General features: G+C 33.3%; 1 protein-coding gene across 3 annotated transcripts in view; it reads right to left on the reverse strand.

Annotated features, from left to right (window-relative positions):
• Positions 1 to 11128, reverse strand: part of LOC106463472 (nuclear hormone receptor FTZ-F1 beta-like) — an 88139-nt gene that overhangs the window by 41953 nt on the left and 35058 nt on the right. The window contains exon 1 of one of the 3 annotated variants that reach the window (XM_013923507.2): positions 4761 to 4818. The exons of 1 other annotated variant lie outside the window; for it this stretch is intronic. The gene's annotated coding sequence lies outside the window, so the exon portion shown is untranslated. Of the gene's footprint in view, positions 1 to 3614; positions 3969 to 4760; positions 4819 to 11128 lie in introns of those variants that run through there. One more of the 3 variants, XM_022390972.1, reaches the window with a different exon arrangement.

Here is an 11128-nt window from a genome sequence, read left to right on the forward strand (position 1 = left end):
ATCTAGAAACGTTGCGTCACAGTAGTCATGTGACTCGATGACGCAACAGTAGGTTTACCTTCCGATAGCTCTTTTAGTTTTACAATCCGGCCTTTCAGTCATGGTTTTAGACCCATTATTCTTGACTTCCTTGCACTATCCGACTTTAGCATTTCTTATTGTGAATGCGTAATTTTGTTGTATACCGTCCATCCTTTGTTCCCAGTGTAAGTACGCTTCTAGAACAATGTCTAGCATTGCAAACTACGCTTATTTTTTCAGCGCTGCCTCATGTTATAATCTCTTCCATCAAATGTAAAACTGTCCTAAGCCTAACTTTAACATTTTATTCAGCCATTATGTATTTAGCTATTTGTATATATTTTCTACAGGTATTGTGCCCTGTAGTGTGGTAAAAAATGTATTATTTTAATTATTCGCCCATTATATCAGGCTTGGTTTATAAAATAATAATACACGCATTCTCTTTCGCTTGACTTCGTTCTTCGGAGTACAGTTTATGAGCAAAGCAAAACGACTAGACTACTAAAATGTTTAGTTCCTCAAAAATTCACGTCAATTTCCATAAAAAAACAATTTTACACCAATTCTGTAATAATCGTCTAAGGCAAGATGTAAGTAAATTAATTTTAATTTAATTTTTATTGTAACAGTGAGAGAGATGCAAAAAAAAAGATATTTATATCGTCCCAGGAAATTCCTGAAAATTAAAAGAAAATTCATTTACCTTACTTATTAACTTAATCTTTATTATCGTTATGATTACCAAAAGACTGTAATGAAACATAAATATTTGATAAACGTTTCAACGGTAAGTATCAGCGGCTGCCAAGAATTATTAATACAATAATTTAAAACTAGCCGTAACCATTACCGGACGTTAACAAACACTGCCAGTTTGTATCAATTCTTAAAATGCTTTCTTGGACACCACTCGTATACTCCGGTTTCGTTATTTTCCTGTATCGCAAAAATGGAAACATGTTTATCAGTAATTCACTATGATAATTGCTGTACTGCTGTATCAATGCCTTATGATAATGATTAACATCATATATAGAAAATAACTTGTACACAAAAATAATAATTTCAGTAGAAACAACGTTATCAATGTTGTTACATAAAAACAAAGAAGTCAACAGTTGTAATTAGAAAATGTAAAAAGAATTTTCTATAATTAAATAAATAGCATTAATACTCAACATTTTAGTACCGATATACTCTAAACGTTGACTAACATGTAGGGTTGATCAAACTCTTTTGTGATTATAAATAGATCATTTGAATATTTTATCATATATTATTGCGAATGCCAAAAAATCCGACTCAGGCGCAAAGTTCTGTCGGTACTAAATGGAATAACAAACGCAGTACAACTTCATTTTGACTGAAACAGGTACCAAGTTTCGTTATTTATTTCTAGGCAACTTTCCAGTCTCCGGTAAAGGAGAGTACCTGTGCTTTTTTAAAGAGAATTTCAACAGTGATCCGATGAAAAGTTTAATTCACAAGTTATCCCCAATCACAGACTTCCTATTCATTATCAATATAAACTATAGATAACCCTTTATATTGGCTAAGTAATGTGAAAATACTTGACAAAGTACTGGCTGAATCACTAAAGAAAGCAAAAAAAAAAAACTTCATTTACATAAGAAATTGTCTCAATCTGTTGTTAGCTTAATATACAGATATAACACTCACCTAAAGCTCCTATGTACAAGATGGCCGAGCGTCTTGAGATGTTATTGGGTTAACAGCCGCAAATAACGTAAATAGCGACTGTATTTAGTTTGTTTGTTTTGTTTGTTTTTAATTATGCACAAAGCTACACAAGGGCTATCTGTGCTCTGCCCACCACGGGTATCGAAACCCGGTTTATAGCGTTGTAAGTCCGCAGACATGCCGCTGTGTCACTGGGGGGCGATTGTATTTAACTAGCAATTCAATGCATTGTAATCAATATAAGCTTTATTTTCTTATACTGATTTATGAAATTTATTATTACTAGTTAATTTGTTATACAAAATTGTCGTCATTGATCTATAAGTTACTTTTCTAAATTATATAAGTCTAACTTATACAGTTAATTTACTTTTAATCAGTTCTAAATAACGCAACTTATAAAAGTAATATTTTCTGTTTTGTTAGCGGTTAAAGGTCCAGTATAGGATAATAATTTCTCGCAAATGAAAAAAAAAATCTTAATTCTTAGTTTTCAATACATACACAGTTTTGTACATGTTTCAGCTCAATCAACAATGGCGAAGCAATCTGGTGTTCTGTATAGAGCTCAAAAACTTTGTAACCATATTTCAATCCAGCTGGAGTTAAACGTAGTCCATGAAAATAATTACAAAATTACAAAAAACAACTTTCGTCTTACTCTTCAAAATGGTAAAGTATTTTTTGAATTTATCACGTTTAAGTATACAGTATGAAACTAGTATTTTTTAATAACAAATAGTAAAACAAGTTATAGTTCACTTTGTTATAAAACAACTATATAACTTTACAAATGTCACACATTTGCTGTTAAAATATCTATATAACTTCACAAAGCTCATACATTTGCTGTTAAATTTTCTCGTGCATGTTTTCTCGTTTTACATGTATTCCCAAACTTACTGCTACATATAGCCAGCTGTTTAATTTTTATTAATCATCATGTTTCTTCATTATTTATTGAAATATTTACAGTTTTACATTTACCTCGCATAATCAATGATGCGTTTAAAACAACAGTTAAAATTATGTACCACGTTCTTATTTGAAGTGAAATATTATCTTCAAACCTTGTTTAGATAGGAGATTCAAGGCCTCATTATTTACGCCGACAAGGCGTATGTGGTCAGCTTTTCTTTTTACCTTTCGTTTCTTAAAAGGTCATCTGAGAAAAGGGAAAATGGGAGCAGCAAAACAAGCTTATTTATCTAAGATGGCGCGGCGTATCCGTTACACTGAGGTCATGTATCACCGAACTAGTTCAGACAGAGGTATGGTTTGGCTAGGAAAGTTAGCCTACTAAATTTGTTTGATGACAAAGGTCGGGCGTGGGCGTCACAAACGTGCAGATACTAACTAGTACAGTGTGGGTAAATGTTTTATTGTACACACACACACACACACACAAACCTGTGTACGTTACATACACGGTAAAGACATTTCTAACAATATTTAGCACAGATGGAACGTGTCTTGTTGGCAGTTGCAATGGTTTCTCCAAAGTTTCTAAAATACGTCATCTGATGGTTATCAAATCTTAACATTGATAAGTGAGTTAATTGTCTGTAAAGCTTAAAAAAAAGACGTACGATAATTAAATATTGTTTATAAATAGTTCTACAGACAAATTATGACATCCAAATCCTGACATTCAGTGGCAATCAACGACATATTTTCCCATTGTCTCGATAAATATAAACAAGGGTATGACTTCTAAAAGCCTCAAATTAATAAATCCACTAAGCTTAAACGGTGTTAGTTAAAGGGATTGATATCATCACGTTTTATTATGAGTAGGTACAGTATCAATGTGTTGTCTGTACATACACTTATATCTATTCGAAACAAAGCTTCCCGTAACTGCTCAGTAGTCGAGTTAATTAACTTACAATATTGTCATCTTGTTTCACCAACTGCATCACTTTGGTAAGCATGACACCAATCCTGATCATCCGCACCAAGTTTATACTGTCCACGTGGTGTTGGAAGGAGGGATGTATATACCGGTGAAGGTGGTACCATGAAACGAAAGTAACACGAACACAGAATCCTACTGTCCCTACCTCTGGGCGACATACTAGGTACCTAACTGTCAAAGGAGACCCACAGAGAACAGAGACAACTGATGAAACATGCTGCGTTTGGAGTTTTATTTATAAGTTATAGACCGCTGTTATGCTTATGATGGAAGACAACATCTGAGAAGTGTTCCCGAGTCGAAGTACTGGATACATTTAGTTTCCCTTCAAATATTAGCTTCGTACTCCACATGGGAGACATTCCAAGTATCGTTACGTTGATTCGGAAACGTTTGATCGTATATATTAACAAAATACTTATTCGGTAAAATTGAAAAAAAAATCATTTTCTTACTATTCAAGTAAATAAACTAAGAGCGGAAGGAAAAGGGAGATTTAGTCCTTGAAAATCAATGCACATAGGTGTCGAAAGTATGTGTTGAAGTCTGATGATACACAGTTTATAGATCGTTCACCTATTTATCAACGAGAATGAATGTTCACACACTAAAGTGAGCCACTCGTATTACGTAACCATATTTAAATAGCGAAAAAACTGAAAATACAGGCATTAAAAAGATAAAATTCGTCATAATATGTGTGCTTGCTTATTTTTACAAAAACATAAATAAAACCCACTAATTTGTACGGTTTTATCAAGAACACAATCTACAGTACATTACATATACTGAACCAAGGATAACGAAATTGTCGAAGTTAAATATTTCAAAATAAATTATTTAGTAAAGGTTATTTTATAGCAGAGGTTCTCAATTTTTTCATCCTGGGTACCATTTTGGAAGATAACCAAAAACCGATAGAAAATAACTACCGTTCTTAAAAGAAGAAGAAGAAAAGCTAAGATGTAACACAGTTCTATACACACAGTTTATTTTTAAATTATTCCATAACTTTAAAACCCAAAGCACGTTCAATACTAAAAGGAAAGACAAGTCGTGGTTTAGTGGTTAACGTGTCTGGAAAGTTGGAGAAGAAAAAAAAACATTCACTCCGTACTTTGGGGCTAAGAATGCCTGTAAGAATGATGGTCAAACTCAAATCCACTATTCGGTCAGACAAAAGTAGACCAAGAGTTGGCGGTGGGGACTGCTGGCTAGCTGCTTTTCCTTTAGTCTGTCAGTTCAAAATTAGAAACGGCAATGCGCAGATAGTCCTTGTGTAGCTTTGCGTGGAAATCTGAAACGAAATAAAAAAGGAGGACGGGTCATTGAAGCAAACAGGACAGCCAAGAGTCTGTGGAGATGAAGCAAATCTCTTTGAATATACTAATAATTACGAATAGCTCTTAAGACACTTCTTTTCAGCTCCTTCGCGACCCTGTTGATTTCTCTCGCGATCCCCTGTGGCATGGTGACCAGCAGTTTTATAACACCTCTCTGTGTTTTATTACACTACAGCTTTTACATCAAACCATTAAAGTCACATGTCACCTAGAATAATATACACGAGTTGGGTACTTTCAATACTAAATACACTTTCCTAATACTTTTATACACACATATACCTGACTGTATTTAGAATTAGATACGCACAAATACACATATATCTATCTCAGTTATTAGTACGTGTATAGCCTAATACCAGGTGAATGCAAATTCCATTCACTACAAAACCTACGTCTCGCTCAGTTGGGTGCGAAGATTTTTTAATGCAGTTAAGTAAATAAACAGTTTATTTCCTTATATTTTAAATAACAAAGACTAAGCAATAAAAATTTGAAATACTAATAAAAATAACCCCTAAATGTCCGAATAACCGCATCATACACATACATTTGCAGACTTCTTCATAGGTCACAATACCAAGTACAAAATTCTACACATTTTGACACTTACAGGAAAAAAATGGACATACATCAAAACGAATATTTAAATACATTTACTCAAAAAGGTGAATGGAGTGTTGTTTATATTTGTCAATGTGTAATCCAATTGACAGTACTTATACTTTGACCTTTGATCCAATTACAGACTTTAGTTGAGTTTTATCAGTAGCTAATTCTTTCTGAATACTCGATAAGTATAAAATTTCAAAAATTAGCAGTTTTGATACTATTATTTTGGCCCACCCCTTACCAGTCAGACAGCTATAATGTCCCCCATAAGCAAAGCATGACTATTGGAGCTTCCTTTCCTATCTCACTTCCGACATTAAACACACCCCCCCCCCTACGATGTCTTACATTTCGTTAGGGTCACGTAATTTGATTACATACAGGTATCTGTACATGGTTGCTGAAAAAAAATTAAAACAGTGAAGTTTAGCTAAATATACCTTTCATTTAGTTTGAACAATTATCAAGTTACAAAAAGCACAAGAAGTAGGAATGGGCAGAGCGATGAACACACCCACTTTGCGGTTGTACTTTGTCAAACAAAACCACAAAGTGTTGTAATGTTATCCTACCCATTCCAACCTTGTTTCCTTACTTTTTGATGCTCCCAATCCCACTTCCTAATTTGTTTACACTTGTTAAAAATAATATCATCTAACACTGACAGGGTTTTATGTATATGGGCTTGGGATTCTTCTACAGTAGGTGTCCGTGATTTGTTGTCGATAAATGTCAACAATAAACAGACAGCAAACAATCCATTTGTTTTAAAATAATATATTCAAAACAAGTCAAACGTATGTACAAAAATTCTTTAAGCTATAGGATATCACAGGCGGGTTCAATTACTTTAGAACACCCTTTGAGAATATAAATTATATCTATTAAACTGTCAAACTCATTTAAAATATCGCCTGTTATGGCTAATCACTCACATACTGGCTAACTTCACGTTTTATAACTTTTTTCTGACTGAACATTTACTTTTTTTGTGCTCACCTGATGGCCTATATTTATACTTTATTCACCGAAGCCTCGAACTTTTTATAAACTGTGCGACGCTATAATGGACAAAACTCACTGAAGGTAAGGAGAAAAATACCGAAGATACCAGTAACGTGACATCAACAATATTACTAAAGCCTAGTACAACAATTAACTGCGTAAGACTCGTACAAAGTTACGTAACAAAACTTGTCATAACTAACGCTTTTAAAACAATTAATTTTAACAGTCTTATTACGAAAACTAAATAGTCATTAAATATTATACCACTAAATGAAAAAAATAATAACTTACATTAAACAGTCTTGTACATCCAACAAACACAATAAAGAAAGTCGATCAGTCTTTATACTTCCGATCAGAGCATGGAGATAATTTCAACTATACACTGTCTGACTGTCGCAATTAAAATAACCCTACAATTATTCCTATGTGTACGGGTGAGGGTCAAAGTGCACAGGCCACGACCTTTTACAGGGTGTCATTCAACATGATATTATGTATTTAATGTCAGAATTGCCAACTATTATTTTTACCCTACACTGTTGATTAAGCGGCAGGTCGTTGTGGAGAAGAGTAAATAACAGATACAATACATAGTGATACAGAAAATAAACTGTAGATATATGCATTTCAGAGGTTCTAGAGATTATGCAAACTGTACGATGGGTATTTTCATTCTTCACATGAACATTACCTTGCACTCGACTTGATTCAGACTGACTTCGTCAATTCATAGGCATATCGCAAGTACAAATACTTTTGTAACACATCCGATTTTCTGTGTTCAACATACTTGTACATTTTATCAAAAGCCTGCCACATTTCGTGTAGGTACACAGTGAATTTAGAATTATAGTCAATATTCCTTCTCCAACACGGGGTCGGTCCGAACCATGTGAAAATTTTGTTATTACATTTTGAAGTACTAACTGTTTGTTGTAGTAACAAAAATCAATAAGTAGAAATGAGTAGATTTTTCTTCTGTATTAAAGTCTAACAATAAATATGATGATGCTATGTTAGCATATACCAGTCTCATTGATGCGTTATATTATAGATCTTTTAAATTTTACGTCGTTCTCTCTCACACACGAAAAAACAAAACAAAAAAACATTTGTTATCACAGAGCGGGTTTTTAATAAAAATTGTATAAAAGATGAGTTGACAAAAAAACTTTCTAACCAAGCCCGCAAATACACTCACTTAAAAACGTGCATATTGCATTCGGGCCAAACAAAGACTTTTAATCGACACTTTAATTGTGAAACTAAGTAAACGACAGAATAATTCCTTCAAATCATTTTATTAAAATCAACATACTTATTCCGAAATGAATGCGAACAAAGACATTTAAGACATATCGAAACAATAATATGAAATTTTCTGATTCACAACTGTTCTTAGTCTTACAGCATCAGCAAAAGAAACACAAAAGAGCGTTGATTTAAATACCTATGACTATAATTACGAGAATGTTTCAGACGACCTACATGTACATTAATGTGTTAATGATGCAAATGTATATTAGTTACTTAAAATTTGACCAAACCATGTGTACACACATGGTTACTAATTCATCAACTGGCGATACATAAAAGATAGCACGATCAGCAGACAAAAGATAGCTTCAGTATAGAGACCCAATAACTCGAGCGCTTTCGGAAAGTGAACTTTCCCCCGATGGAAAGATATGTATAAAATTCAAATGATAATATACTATCATATATTAATCTGAATATGTTCAATTTTAGCAAAAAACAATTTGAATATACATAAAGAGGTTGAGTACGTTAAATTAAAACGATTTTGAAGTCTCACCACGTCGTTACCTTCCATTCCCCCATACTTGGTTATGCATCTTAAACATAGTCCTGGAGAGTAATTTCCATTGTAAAGGGCTTCGTCGTAATGCTGTCATGTCAAAAAAACACCACTCTTCCATGCATACTTCCTATAAGCCAACAAGTATATGAGGACAATGGTTTCCCAGCATCTGTTTCAACAGTCTTCCTATGGAATAGCATGAATACCACTTTCATTCTCCAGCTGCTTGAGGTATGCGACGGTTGAACGGTTATGTTATAGAAGCAAATTGTACACACGTGACTTTGTCGTTTTTCCAAACGGTAATCCATCGTGATTACGTTATGTACTGTTGGCTGGGTCACGAGGACGGCTTTTGTCACTGACCTTTGTATTCGTGTAGTCTAACCTGTTACAAGACGCCGCACTTTGCTTACCACAGGTGGGGTACGTCTTGTTGCAGGTCTCTTTCTGGACGATACTAGTACCCTAAGTTGATCCACATTCCTTTGGTTTCCAATGGCGTTAAGTACAATAAATATCGCACTTGGAAACCCCGATCTGAACACGTCTTTATTATCTGACTGTATGGATATTTTGGTCAGAAAGGGCTGTTACACACAATTTCCAAAAGTGATAAATTTTCGCCAAACAATGTCAAAATGTAGTTCTGAAACATTACGTTCCACCGCAACTTTTATCAACTGTAGTTATGTAATTTGATTGTTTGGATATTCTAAATCGCTTTCATATAAACGTATTCAACCTTCTGCATGTTTGGGAGATTTAAAATAACAAGACATAAAAAACTTTTGTTTAGAGTTCGTTTTCGAAACCGTAAATAGTTCGATCCGTTTTGTAAACCAGTCTGTTATAATATATGAATGAGTTGCATCTATCTCCATGGATCTGCATATCTATCTCAATATAATGTGTGTTTAAGAAGTCCGTTGACAGACAAATAATTCAGAAATGTAGAGGTACAGAAAAATTGTTATTGGTATGGAATAAAGTGTTGTGAGCCTCTTCTTCCTGAATTACTTGCCTGTTAATGGATTTGAAACGTTCTGTAAATGCAAACACATATACCGCACTGGAAAGCAAGGTGTTTCTTTGACCTTGAAGATCTTATATTCCGTCGTTTACCAAGAAAAGAAACACCGATAAAGTTACAGATAACTTTTCTTGCCTAACTTAAATCGCTTCATCATCAATCTGTAAATATAAACAAGCTAATCTTTGCTGATTTTTATTTCCTAATCAATATTCAATAACGTTTATATCAGTCTTATTATTACAGGTCACTTGATTTTGCATACGTATGACCATGTTTATATTGATTAATACGTTGAGACATGAAAACATCGCCTTACTATGGCTAGAAATAAAGAAGATTCCAGTAACAGAGAGCTTTAAAAATCAAACACGTTACTTGTATTAGATTCAATGGATGAATCATTAATAAAAGTAAGTTAAAAAGTTATAAACCTTATACGACTCTATTCGATGATAAAAATAAATTAATTTTAGTTCACAACACATGATTTTTAATTTACATACAAATATTTTATGCCACAAACAGACGTCACCGATGTTACGCAAGTGGTCGTTCTTACCTCACCATTTTGTAATTTCGAAATTCGTACACGAAGTCGATTTGCTGACGTAGATAAAATCAAGAGGCATCGGCAAAACAAAAAACTTTTAAATAGTTCAAAGAAAAATGTATACCAAATGCAAAACAATCAAAAGAAACTAATGATGATTTAACTAAATATTAAATCAAGCTAGTAAATAATTTATAAGGCTCATCATTATTCTTGCAATTATAGCACTCAACAGATTTCTAAAACTGACTTGTGTAAAATATACATAAATACTCAAGTAACTGAATAACTAAAAACCTTTTCAGGGCCCTTCAATCTCCAACGCTTACCATTTATCAGTGACCCCAAAATACTTATGAAGCTACAACAGAACAGCTCAAAACATGAACAATATTTTTCTCAACTTTTGCATCTGTCCTTTAAAATTATATAATTTTTTTTACATTTATATTCATATTGTAAACGTCGTTGCATTACTGAAGAAAATAAACCATAACAAAAAAAAGTAAGTAAAAATTTGATCATCAGCAAATCACATTTTCTAGGTATTCGGACAGTCAATTACAGTGTTTCTAGTAGTTTCTTCTGTACAGTAAATAGTTCATAAATCATTTCACGAATCTAAAGTCTTATAACAAACTTTTCTGTTACCGATATAAAAAGCTAAACACAACTGAACCACAAGGTCGCTGTCATGGCGTATATATATCTTCTTTTGTTCAGTCATTACAACCTTGCTTTACTTTAACTATAGAATCACGATATACAGAGAAATGAAATATAACATGATAAACAATATCAATCTATTTTTGTTTTGTTTTTTCTGTGTCTACACAGACTTCCAATAACAAGAGTAAATAGTATTGTTACGTCTCCGTTCGTTCGTTAATTTTCCGTAAAAATTCTTTCTCAAGAAACTTGAGCGACACAAGTCCTTTCTTAAATAAAACTGGTTTATTCTTTCTGAATACAACTTTGCGATACACTTAATTTCAACAGTCGCACTATAACAAACCCTATAATTGTCAACGTACGTCTCACGTGCTCGACTCAACAATATTTAGTTCAATTACACGCTCACTGTTCCGCCACGTTGTGACCATCTTATATA

The sequence above is a fragment of the Limulus polyphemus genome, unplaced genomic scaffold (genome assembly GCF_000517525.1).
Source record: "Limulus polyphemus unplaced genomic scaffold, Limulus_polyphemus-2.1.2 Scaffold1417, whole genome shotgun sequence".
Lineage (NCBI taxonomy): Eukaryota > Metazoa > Arthropoda > Merostomata > Xiphosura > Limulidae > Limulus > Limulus polyphemus.